This window comes from Chiloscyllium punctatum, chromosome 7 (assembly GCF_047496795.1).
Source record: "Chiloscyllium punctatum isolate Juve2018m chromosome 7, sChiPun1.3, whole genome shotgun sequence".
In the NCBI taxonomy this organism is placed as follows: Eukaryota; Metazoa; Chordata; class Chondrichthyes; order Orectolobiformes; family Hemiscylliidae; genus Chiloscyllium; species Chiloscyllium punctatum.
This window is the reverse complement of record NC_092745.1, coordinates 57,032,183-57,044,559: the sequence shown is the minus strand read 5'-3', so window position 1 is coordinate 57,044,559 and position 12,377 is coordinate 57,032,183. Positions and strand designations below refer to the sequence as shown.

The window sequence follows — 12,377 nt, the reverse complement described above, 5'->3', positions numbered from 1 at the left end:
TCAGAATCCATGTTACCATTTACCTCCAATGACCATTTGATTGCCGAACCAAAATATATCGACCTCTGCCAAAGTATTTACTGACACTGCCTCCACCAAGTTCAGAAGCAAAGTTGCACAACATGCTGAGAAAAAGTTCTTGTCAGCTCTACCTGAAAAGGGTTAACTCTGATTTTAAATTGAGAGTAGTTCCCAATACCCCAACAGAGGAAATATCATTTCCACATTGACCTTGTCAAGACTGCTCAAGTTCTTGTACACTTAATCAAGTCACCACTTGCTCTTCAAAACTCCATTGGAAACAAGCCAAGTCTAACCTTTGCTCATAAGGCAATCTACTCCACACCACATATCAAACGAGTACACCTCTGAATCTCCACTAATGTAAGTGCAACTTTCTTTAAAAGAGGAAACCAAAACTGCACCCAAATGTTCAAGATGGTTCACATCAAAGTGCTATATAGCTGAAGAATAACATTCATTCTTTTATAACAAGACAAATTGAACATAAAGGAAAGCATTCCATTAGCTTTCTTAATTACTTGCTGTACCTGCCTATAAACCTTTTGTAAATCGTGCTTGAGAGCACCTAGATCCCTCTTCACCTTGGAATTCTAAAGTTTTTTTCTGTTTAAATAATGTAGTCTTCTACTTTATTTTCTGTCAAAATAAATAAATTCATGTTTTCCAACAGGTTATTGTCCACTGGTTGAATCAATCTATATTAGTTTGCAACCTCCTTTTGTCATCTTCAAAGTATACTCGGCTGCCTATTTTTGTGTCATAAATAAATTTAGTTGGCATTCCATAAAACCATAAGATAGAATTAACTGAAGTAGGCTATTCAGCCTATCGAGGCATATCTGCAATTCAGTGAGATTCATGGCCAATCTGATACCCCCCCCCCCCCAACTCCACTTTCTTGCCTTTTCCTCATAACCCTGGACTCCCTTCATCATGAAAAATCTGCCCGTCTTAGTCTTGAATAAACTTATTGATGCAACCTTGAAGCATTCTGCGGTAAAGAATTCCACAGATTCACTACTCTGAGAAAAGAAATTCATCTTCATCTCTTAAATGGGCAATCCTATTTTCTGAGTTTAGATCAGAGTGGTGCTGGAGAAGCACAGCAGGTCAGGCAGCATTTGAGGAGCAGGAAAATCAATGTTTCAGGCAAAAGCCTTTCATCAGGAATCCTGATGAAGGGCTTTTACCCGAAACGTCGATTTTCCTGCTCCTCGGATGCTGCCTGACCTGCTGTGCTTCTCCAGCACTTCTCTGATCTAAACTCTGGTTTCCAGCATCTGCAGTCCTCACGTTTGCCTAATCCTGTATTCTGAGACTATTCCTCTGGTCCTAGACTCTCCCACAACGGGAATCAAAGTGTCCACATCTATCCTGTTGAGCACCTTAAGAAGTTTGTATGTTTCAGTAATGTCTTTGCTGATCTTATCTAAATCGTTGATGTAAGTTGCTAAATGTTTATATATACAAATTGCAGAAGAGTCATTTATACACATACTGTTTCCAGTCAAACAGGCCATTTCTCCAGACTAGTATGCTACCCACTATACCCACGTGATTTCACTTTGCATGTTAACCTTTTGAGACAGCTTAATGAATGCACTCCTGTAAATTAGAGTACTTCAGACTCTCTTTTATCCAATAAATAGGTTAAACATAATATTCTTATAAAACGTGCTGATCTTTTCTGGCTAACCTGAGTTTTTGAAGTGCGTGGCTGTAACCTGCTTAATAATTGATTGTAGCATCTCCCCACCCCCACTCCCACAAAAATGTCAAGCTAACTGGCCTATAGTTTTTTGGTTTTCTGTCACATCCTTTTTTTTTAATAGAGGAATTATATTTCGTCCTTTCCATAATCCAACAAATTTTGGAAAATTAGCACCAATGCCTCTAATATCTCATTGGCCACCTCTTATACTCTAAGCATAAGGTCAGCAAGATCCAAGGATTTATCTGTTTGCAGGTCCATCAATTTGCATGTTACCTCTTCTGTGCTGATTGTAATTTTACCATGCTCCTCTTTCCCTTTGTCCTGATTTACAACTATTAATGGATTTTTAAAAATATCCTCTGTAGTGAAGACAGAAACTGAGTTCATTTTATCTTTTTGGTTTCATATTCCTACAATCAATTCTCATTCTACTTCCACTTTTCCATTTTGAATACCAGTAGCAGCACTTGCTTTTACATTCATATTAGAATATGAGAGCAAGTTACTTTTTTCCTCCTGACTAACCGTTTCATGTTCTGTGCTATTCTTTATAGTCTAAACAATCAGTTGACCTGCTAGTGTACTTTTTTTTGTTGCGTAGGTTTTTTTTCCTTAAGTTTAATACTTTCCTTAATTTTTGTCTCACAAATGATTTTGGGTCCATGTTTTAAATTTTTCCTTCACAGTATAAACATACTTATTCTAAGTATTCTGAAATATTTCTTGCAGTGTCTGCCACTCCATTTATATTGACCTATCCCGTAAGCCAGTTTACTTCAGCTAGCTCAGCTTTTATACTAACTTGGCTGCTTTGTTTTTTTGAAGTTTTAAAATACAAGTCTTAAACCTACTCTTCACCCTTTTTTGAATTGAATGTAAATTCAAATCATTGTGATCCCTGCTGCCTTGAGGTGCCTTCACTCTGAGATCATAAATTAATCTTGTCAGATTACACAGTACCACATGTAAGATAAATTCTAGAATTGTTCCTTTTAAGAAGCTATCTCCATACATTGAAAAACTCCTCATCCAGGCTACCTCATTCAATCTTTCATCTCTTTGAGTCTCTCATTTCACCAATTCATAGTCTTATCATTCTGCACCAGAGCACTAGATGTATGGGAGCACCACTGCCTACTTGCAAGTTCCAATTCTATTTATTTCATTTTATTGTCACATATACGCAAGTACAAAAGTATAGGTAAAGATGTAAAAAGGTACCATTTGGGTACAAGTACCTTAGTACAGAATATTAACAAGGTAGAAAGAAATAACAAAGTTAGAAGTTAAACATTGCATTAATTATAGTAAACTTCAAACATATGAAATAAGGTTAAAAGTTACAGATTGTAGACCTTCTTAGTTTTTTTTATTTTCAACTTAAAACTGGAAGTTAAAACATTACAGTGTTTCTCAAGTGCTTAGCTACAGTGAGACCGCACTTTGAGGAATTACCTTGAGATGGGAGACCATGTACTGCCAAGTGACTGCAACATCCAGCCACTGAGAGGCCCCATGCTGGGCTGGGAGGTCAGAGGCTGGGTGTCCAAATATAATATATTAAAGTCTTAACAGTCAGAGATAACTGCAATCAATACGAATTAAACTTCATTTGGAGTCAACTTATTCTTAAAATCACAGTGTTCCTCTTTTATGTTCATCCCACACCACATACTCCACAGAATATTCTTGTAGCAAACAGCCTCCATTTGTTCCCAGCATCTGTTGGGCCTTTTTGTTTCATTACATAATTTTTAAGTTAGTTTAAAGGCATTGAAGACTATTTTAAGAGTTTCCTAAATCCAAAAGTTGGAAAGCCTCCTCCTATGATTTCCCCTGGTATAGTCAGAAGGGAAGAATCTCATGGAATCCTTCAGATAACTTTAGGCTGCGTCTCTGATTTTAAAAATCTCTTTTTGGGTAGTTTGCAAAACCAAAAGTCTGCCCATTTATGCTGATCACGCAAAGCTCTTGTCCTTCTGTGATACTCATTGTTATAGAGGGAAGCCTGTATCCTGATAGCAAAAATAACTTCCTCTGTGCCATTCATGTGAAACACAGTAATCTTGCATATGGTAGGAATGCTTATTAATTATTATTGACTTTCATTGTCCTTAATCTTAGTGAACATGCTATAACTGTTTATAAATCAATGCATTAAATTTTTTTTGGTGCTTTAGAATCTGTGCTATGAACTCAAGACTGTCACCATAGTATCCAACTGTGAACATCTTGCACAATCGCACTAATAACATAACTTGAGCCTTCTATTGCTTTTTGGTTTCTATTAGTTTGTTGTCAAGTAGACCTGCTCCCTTCAATTTATCTGAATTTATGACAATTCCAAAACAAGTCTTTTTAAAACTTGTAATTATAACAGTTGTACAAGTGGCATGCATGGTGACAAACGTGTGATACTGGGGAATAAGGTTTTTGTAGTGCTGTATTTTGACTAATAACTGATAAATTATGTGCTTCCGCTTAATTATATGCATATTGTTATGGTTTTGATCACGTGATATTGATTTCTAATATTGCACGTAGCTTGAGATTTTTCTTTTCCTATTTTCATAAATTGCTCTTCACTATTTAATTGAAAACAATGCTAGAGAAGTAAATGTAGAAAGTAAAGTTGTCATATCCTGCTACATCATAGGGCTGCATTCTCATGAGAGAAAGATGACATGGTGGTTTAGCCTGAGTGTGACCACTCCTTGGGTGTTGAGAAAGGGAATACTTAATGCTGTAGAACAGCAACAGGTCTGGCAGCTTCTGTGGAGGGAAATATTTTGGGTTCAATATGACTCTTCTTCAGAACTGAAAGAGGCTGAAAACTGAGAAATTTTATGCTGTTGATAGAGGGAGAGGGGTACAAAGGTGCCCAGTAAAAGATACATGGCATGTTAATGATGTTAAAGGACTGGTTGTAAAATAAGTGTAAATGATAGGTGTGAAAAGGACAAAATGCGTTCAATTTGTTGAGTGCAAAGCAAACAAAACACAGGGAAAGGATTGGGTCTGACCATTGAAATGGAGGATGGAAGTCATGCACTCAACTCAGTGTTGTGCCCCAGAGGTTATAAAGTATCCAACCAGAAAATTAAACTTGAATTCAACTTTGGAACAATGTAACAGGCCCAGGACAAGAATGTTGGTAAGGGAGCAAGGTGGTTAAATGAAATGGCCAGCACCTGGAGAGTTGGGGTCATTCTTAAAGACTAAATGGAGATGTTCCACAAGCAGCCACTTAGTATTTGATTGATTTGCCTGATATAAAGAGCACTGCATTGTGAGCAGTCAATACTAAGGACTAGATTGAAGTAAGTACAAACAAAATGCTGAAAAGTATATTTGGAGTCTTGGACACTGAAAAGGGGGGGAGATTTAAAGGGCTTAAGTGACACCCTCTGATATTGTATGGAGAGGGGAGGAAGTGCTGAAGTGCACTAGACGTCTTTGAATGTATGTCCTCATCCTCTGTTTCCTGTACAACATTTCCCATTCCTTCCCCCATCCCTGTCTTATTTGTGTCTTACTGACTTTTCTATCAATAGAGCAGACTGAATTTCTCCTTGTTTGTAAATATATTTTTTTTTTAAATTTTTTTTAAGGTTATAGAAAATATAACACATACCAGTTTAATAAAAAAAACGCAAATTACCATACAACTATTGTCTACTAACTCCTAACCTACCCTACCCTACAAAACAACACTAAACATTCTGCAAAACAACACCAATAAAATAAGTAAGTGACAAAAACAAACAAAAGAACATACAAGAACACAAAATAACAATGCTCGGCACAAAGCTCCCAAACAAAAAAATGGGAGCGTTGTGTATATATACCCGTATTAACTCAGGAGTTCCCCTTCCAGGGCTCAGCAAACTTAATCATGCTGGTTAAGTAAACACCATAGTTAAGATAGCAGACAAATCTGTGTCCAAATAACTCAAAAAAAGGGTTGCCATGTCTTATAAAAAAAAGTCTGTCATGTGGTACATCATATTTGTGAAAAAATCCAAGGTAATGTGCTCTATAATTAATTTTTGCCATCCCAGTACGCCCGGCAAGATCTCAGACACCCAATTCATCAGAATTTTCTTCCACGCACAGTAATAATACTGAATTGTTTCTTCCCATGCCTGTCTAAAGATGATACATTTGGTAGACCTGGAAGGAGAGATGTTGGGTCTACTTTAACATCAGTCCTCAATACCCTCCTTGTCTCCTGCCGCAGCACTCCAATAAACACTCCAGCCTGTGGCAGGTCAAGAAGCAATGCGTAAGAGTACCTATGCTTATGTTTGGAGCACATTTGGAGATGCCCCCTTTTTAAACTTCGCCAGACAGTCTGGTGCCAAATGAGCCCTGTGCAAAACTTTTAACTACACAGTGTATGTCCGATGCCAGATTGAGATCTTTTGCACTTTCTCCCATATGTCCTCCCACATTTCAGAAGAGATCTCCACTGCTAGCTCTTGCTCCCAGACTTCACATGACCGGTTAATATTCTGCCAGGCCCTACTGTCCAGTAGGTGGTAGAGGGCACAAACTGAAAGGGTGCTAGTGGCACGTAGCAACAACCTCTCTATATTGGACTTGTAGGACTTAGTGAGAAGCATAGATTTCTGGATGAAATCCCTAACTTGCAAAAAACGGAAGCAATCTCAATTGGGCAGGCCATATTTACGGCTAAATTGCTTGAAAAACATCATAACCTCCCCCTCAACCAAGTCTCCCAAACTGGAAACTCCTCTTGCTGTCCATAGTTTGAATCCTGAGTCCACCCTGGTCGGAACACTGGCATACCAACTATGGAGGTAAGTGGCGAAGTCTTGGATTAGCAAGCCTCACCCTGACTCATTGCCCTCCATGCCTTGACCGTACTAATAACAATAGGGTTCCGGCAATGATCCATAACTGTCCTCATCGTATCTATGAACAATAGGTTATTAAGAGGGCACTTTGCCTGGGAGGCTTCGATGTCCAGCCATATTGAGCCTGGATCATTACCTGCCCAATCACACACAAAGGACAGCAGGGGACTCAATTGATACCTCCTGGTGTCTGGGAAATCAACCCTTCCCATTCTTGAGGCAACTGCCATTTAGTAAGTTTGATGAGGGGCCACCCATGACGCCAAATGAAAGAACTAAACCAACCAACCAATAAGTTTCCACAGCATTGACCTGGGAAACATTTATAGGGAGCGTAAGCATGAGATAAAGCAAACGAGGGACGACATTCATCTTAATAAGGGCTATTCAGCCCAAGCATGAAATTGGAAGAGACTTCCAATATTGTCAAGCAGGTGAAGAAAGTTAGTCTGAAATAACCAATCAAACATGGGGGTAATAAAAATACCAAGGTATTGGAAACACGCCCGTGGCCACTTAAAGGGGAACCTAGGGCCACCTTAAACCGCTGGCACTTCCTTAAGGTGCCCCAAAGGCATAACTTCTGACTTTGCAAAGATGATCTTATATCCTGAAATAGCCCCAACTAAATGAACACATTGTATCAGATTGGGTGCAGAGGTCATTGGGTCCGATTACAAACAGAAGGATGTCATGTGCAAAAAGTGTAATCTTGGGGGATCTAAGATGGCGGCGATCTGAGAAGATCACACTGCAGAGCTTCGCATCGCAGCAGGAGAAGGACAGTCCTTTAACACACCCAACCCAGGTCATCAGGATTTCTTGGGGTGTTGGAAAGATTGTGGAGCCCCAAGAAACATTTAAAAATTGACTTACCTGTATTTTCAGCTGTCCAGAAATGCCTAATAAGGGAGGAGGAGCATCTGAGGCCAGGCCTACAGCTCAGCCTGCAGCAGCCTCAGAGCAGATTACTCTCCAGGACCTGGTGAACCAGCTCTCGAAACCTCACGAGATGTTGGGGAAACAAATTGAAGATAAGCTGGCTCCAGTCTCCCTCATGCTGCAGAAGCATGAGCAGCAGCTGGGAGACCTGGAGAAGAGGACGGATGAGGTGGAGCACAGGGCCACAGTGGTGGAAGATGATGCCAGTTCATTCAAGGAAGAGATCCAAGCCCTGAAGACGCAGGTTCGTAATTTGCGTGACCAAGTGGATGATCTTGAAAACGGGCAGAAGAAAAAACATTCCGATCAACGGTCTGCCTGAGGGTAAGGAGGGTGAGCGGCCTGCGGAATTTGTTGAAGATTGGCTCCCGCAATTCCTTGACTTGGAGACTGGCACGAGAGGATTGAAGATAGAGAGGGCTCACCGGGTCGCAGCACGGAGGTCAGGTCTGGGTCAACACCCTCGTCCTTTCCTGGTGCGGTTCCATTATTACCGGGGTACGGAAAGAGTCATGTAGGCTTCGGATCCAAAGGCCCTAATTTACAAGGGGTCTAAGATCATGTTTTTTCAGGACTTTTCAGTGGCGGTGATCCAGAAACGAAAATCGTATGATGGTGTCAAGAGAAGATTGAAGGAGCTTGGGATTCAGTACTCCCTGAGATATCCGGCAGTGCTTCGGATCACCTTAAATGGATTTGTGCATCTCTGACACATCAGAGAAGGCAGACTTTGTGGACAAACTAATCTAAGTTAAACAATTGTACTATGTATAAATATCATTGCTTAGGTATGCGTTTATCATTCTGTAAAAGAAGTGGAGGAAATCTGGTTGGAGCTTTGTTTTTTTTTCCCCTTTTTTTTTACCTCTATTGATAATAATTTGGTTCAAATTATGTCTGGCGGTGGTTAAGATGTACATTTTAAATTTTGAAGTTAGGACATACGAAAGGATGGGTCGGGTATTTATTTCCTTTTTTTTAATAAAAGAATCTTTATAAAAGAACAGGCCGTTACCATAGGACAGAACAGGACCACACCACAAAAAAAAAGCACTAAAAGAAAAAATGGCCAAACTAACACACAACAGAGAAGACACTACAACCCACAGCTGGGTTAGACAGCTCCCAGACACGGAAAAAACAATCCTGGCCAAGGGACTCAACTACAACCACAGGGACACCAAGACAGCAGACTTCCTAGCAGCACTAGAATGCATACTCAGGAATAATGGACTGACAGAAGAGACACAACAAAGTGAGACAAAGTATCGTACCTCTGATAACAAGGAAAAGACAAACACATAACCTCAACACCAAGCAGAGGGAAGCACTAAAATCACTAAGAAATGATAAGAACATAATCATACTAGCAGCAGACAAAGGCAGAATGACGGTCATCCTAGACAAAACAGAGTACATCCAAAAAGCGCAACAACTACTTGCGGATAACAACACCTACTAAAAAAGGCAGTTTGACTCCATCCCACAGCTCACCAATAGCATAAACAACACACTGAGGAATCTACAAAAAAAATGGACAGATAACCAGGTTTGACCTACAAAGAATGAAACCTGAAAGCAACAACACCCCCAGATGCTATGGACTACCTAAAGTGCACAAACCAGACATCCCACTCAGACCAATAGTATCACTACCAGGGACACCATCACACAAACTGCCTAAAGAACTACAGCAGAAACTGAAACACTGATCAGCGGGTCCAGACACTCTATATAGTCAACACAGGAATTCTTGGACATCATCAGAAATATACACAGACAAGGAAGAAACTATGGTCTCATTCGATGTATTGGCACTGTTCACCTCTATCGACAAAACCCTAGCCAGAGAAACAATAGCCAACCTGCTGGACATACAGAACAGACAACAGGACGGTAAACCTATCAACAAAGACTGCATACTCAAACTACTGGACCTGTGCCTCACAACACACTTCACATTCAACAACCAAATATATGAACAAATCAACGGGTCACCCATCTCTGGACTCATAGCAGAAGTGGTAATGCAAAGGTTAGAACAAACAGTCTTACCGCAAATTCAACCCAAACTCTGGGTCAGATATGTGGATGACATCTTTGTAATCATTAAAAACCCAGAAATAGAGAACACACACCAGATCATCAACGCCACATTCACAGGAATCCGATTCACTAGAGAGGAAGAAAAGGACATGATGGTGATGGTAGACGTGATGGTACAGGGAACACCGAACGGAGAATTCACCACAAAGGTATACAGGAAAGCCACACACAGACCAAGTCCTGAACTACGAAAGCAACCACCCCAACACACACAAAAGAAGTGGCATTGAGACACTGCTCAAAAGGGCCACAACACACTGCAGTACACCAGAACTGCAAAAAGAGGAAGAAGAATACCTATACAATGTGTTCGCCAAAAAATGCTGCAATCCAAAGGACTAGCCACACTACCATACATCAAGAGCATTTCCGAACTGACAGCCAGACTACTGCGACCACTAGGACTCATAACAGCACACAAACCAACAGCCACTCTCAGACAACAACTCACCAGAACAAAGGACCCGATACCCAGCATGAGCAAAACCAACGTAGTGTACAAAATCCCATGCAAGGACTGCACAAAACACTACACAGGACAAACCGGAGGACAGCTAACAATCCGCATCCATGAACACCAACTAGCCACAAAACGACGAGCTATCCTTAGTAGCCACACACTCAGATGACAAGCAACATGAGTTCGACTGGGACAACACTACTATTATAGGACAAGCCAAACAGAACAGCCAGGGAATTCCTAGAGGCAAGGCACTCATCCACCGATTCAGTCAATAAGCACATCGACCTGGACCCAATATACTGACCACAGCAACGGACAGCTGGAACTGACAACCGGAAGTGGCAGAGACAAACCACTATAAATGCCGGAGGAAACATCACAGAAGCGCTTCACAGGAGGCTCCCAAGCACTGAGGATGTCACCTAGACAGGGGACGAAACGTCTGCAACACAAATTCCCAGCTTGGCGAACAGAACCACAACAAAGAATGTTTTTTTTTTATTCACATTGATATTCTATGGGGTGTTTATTTTTTTTAGCTTGTGCTTGCGCTGCGGCTCCAGCTGGGAGAAGTGAAGGTGGTTGAGATGGTTAGATGCCTATTTATGGGCAGTTCGGGACGGGTAGCTTCCCCCTCCGGGCAGGGGGTGAGTTCCCCTACTCAGCGCTATTGGCGCTTTTTATGTTGGTTTGTTTTCTGGTTTTTGTTGTTTTTCATTTTTAATAATTTTGTATGTTTGTTAAATGTAGTGGTTTTAGTTTATGTAGTTTTTATATTTGGTGGGTCATGCGACACTAAGGCTCAGCGATTTGTGGTTCGAGTTCCTCCTCTCTGGAATTTAAATGTAATTCCATAAGATTTATGGCTAATGATTTGATTAAATGGTGTACCTGGAATATCAAGGGAAGTCACTCACCAATTAAAAGGAAGAAGGTGCTCTAGAGTCTTGGAAAGGAGAAGGTGGATATTGCTTTGTTACAGGAGACACATTTGGATGACAAGGAGCATCTGAAATTACAGCAGAATGGCTTTGACAGAGTTTATTTTTCATCATTTAATACCAAACGTAGGGGAGTGGCTATATTGGTTAGGAAAAATCTCTCATTTAAATTGTTGGAATGTGTTAAAGGCACATACGGGAGGTTTGTAATTCTTAAAGCCTTGATAAATGGGGAAGAATATGGCATATCAAATGTTTATTGTCCCCCAGCTCATCCTCTTAAATTCTTGGTAGATGCTTTTTCTAAACTGATATGTCTCAAATCTCGGCACATTGTTATAGGGGGAGATTTTAACTGCCTCATGGACGCCACAGTAGACAGGTTGCCTAAAGGTCCCTCGATACCCTCTGCACAAACTAAACAGTTATTGGGTTTGTGTGGGGAATTAGGATTGGTGGACGTCTGGAGGTGTCTCCACCCTACAGGTAGGGAATTTCACGTTTTTCTCCAATCCACACAGATGTCACACAAGGATTGATTTTTTTTTTATGACCCCTGCGGTAACCCTGGATCTGGCGGCATCCTATACGATTGGTAATATTGCCATCTCTGCTCAAGCTCCAGTGTACCTCATGGTTAAAATTAAGGATGTTACAGTGGATTCAAGGTACTGGCGAATGGACCCCTTTATTCTCATGGACAGCAAGTTTGTGCAGTATTTCTCTAGGGAATTTCGGGCATTCCTAGACATCAACATAGGCTCAGTTGATAGCTCATCTGTTCTCTGGGAAACTGCCAAAGCTTATGCCAGAGGGTTAGTTATTTCATATTCCACAAGTAGGAAGCGGCAGACGGGTGAGCAGCAACGTCTCCTTGAAACACGGTTGAAGGCAGCCGAGAAGCCTATTTTGACAGACCCTCGTTGGTCAAACTACAGAGGATTACGGCACTGCGGTCTGCACTAAATTCCGTGCTCATGCAGATGGCAAAGAAGGAGCTGGCTTTTGCAAAGCAAAGGTTATACGAGCATGGTGACAAGCCAGGCAAATACTTAGCATACCTTGCCAGAAAGAGAAGTGCCCCACAAACCATTACAGCAGTTAGGTTCCCAGACCCTTCCCTAACGTGATTCTAAAAAGATTAATGTGGCATTCCAGAGATTCTACTCTAAATTATATCAGTCTGAGAATTGTGAGGAGGGGCAGGCCAAAATGGAATCCTTTTTTTTTTTAGGGATCTGAAGCTCATGGGTGTGACTCCCGAACAACAGTCCTTTCTCAATGCCCCATTATCAGAGCAAGAATTG

General features: G+C 40.9%; 1 protein-coding gene across 13 annotated transcripts in view; it reads left to right on the top strand.

Annotated features, from left to right (window-relative positions):
• Window positions 1-12,377, top strand: part of npl (N-acetylneuraminate pyruvate lyase (dihydrodipicolinate synthase)) — a 63,971-nt gene that overhangs the window by 25,325 nt on the left and 26,269 nt on the right. The window lies entirely within an intron of this gene.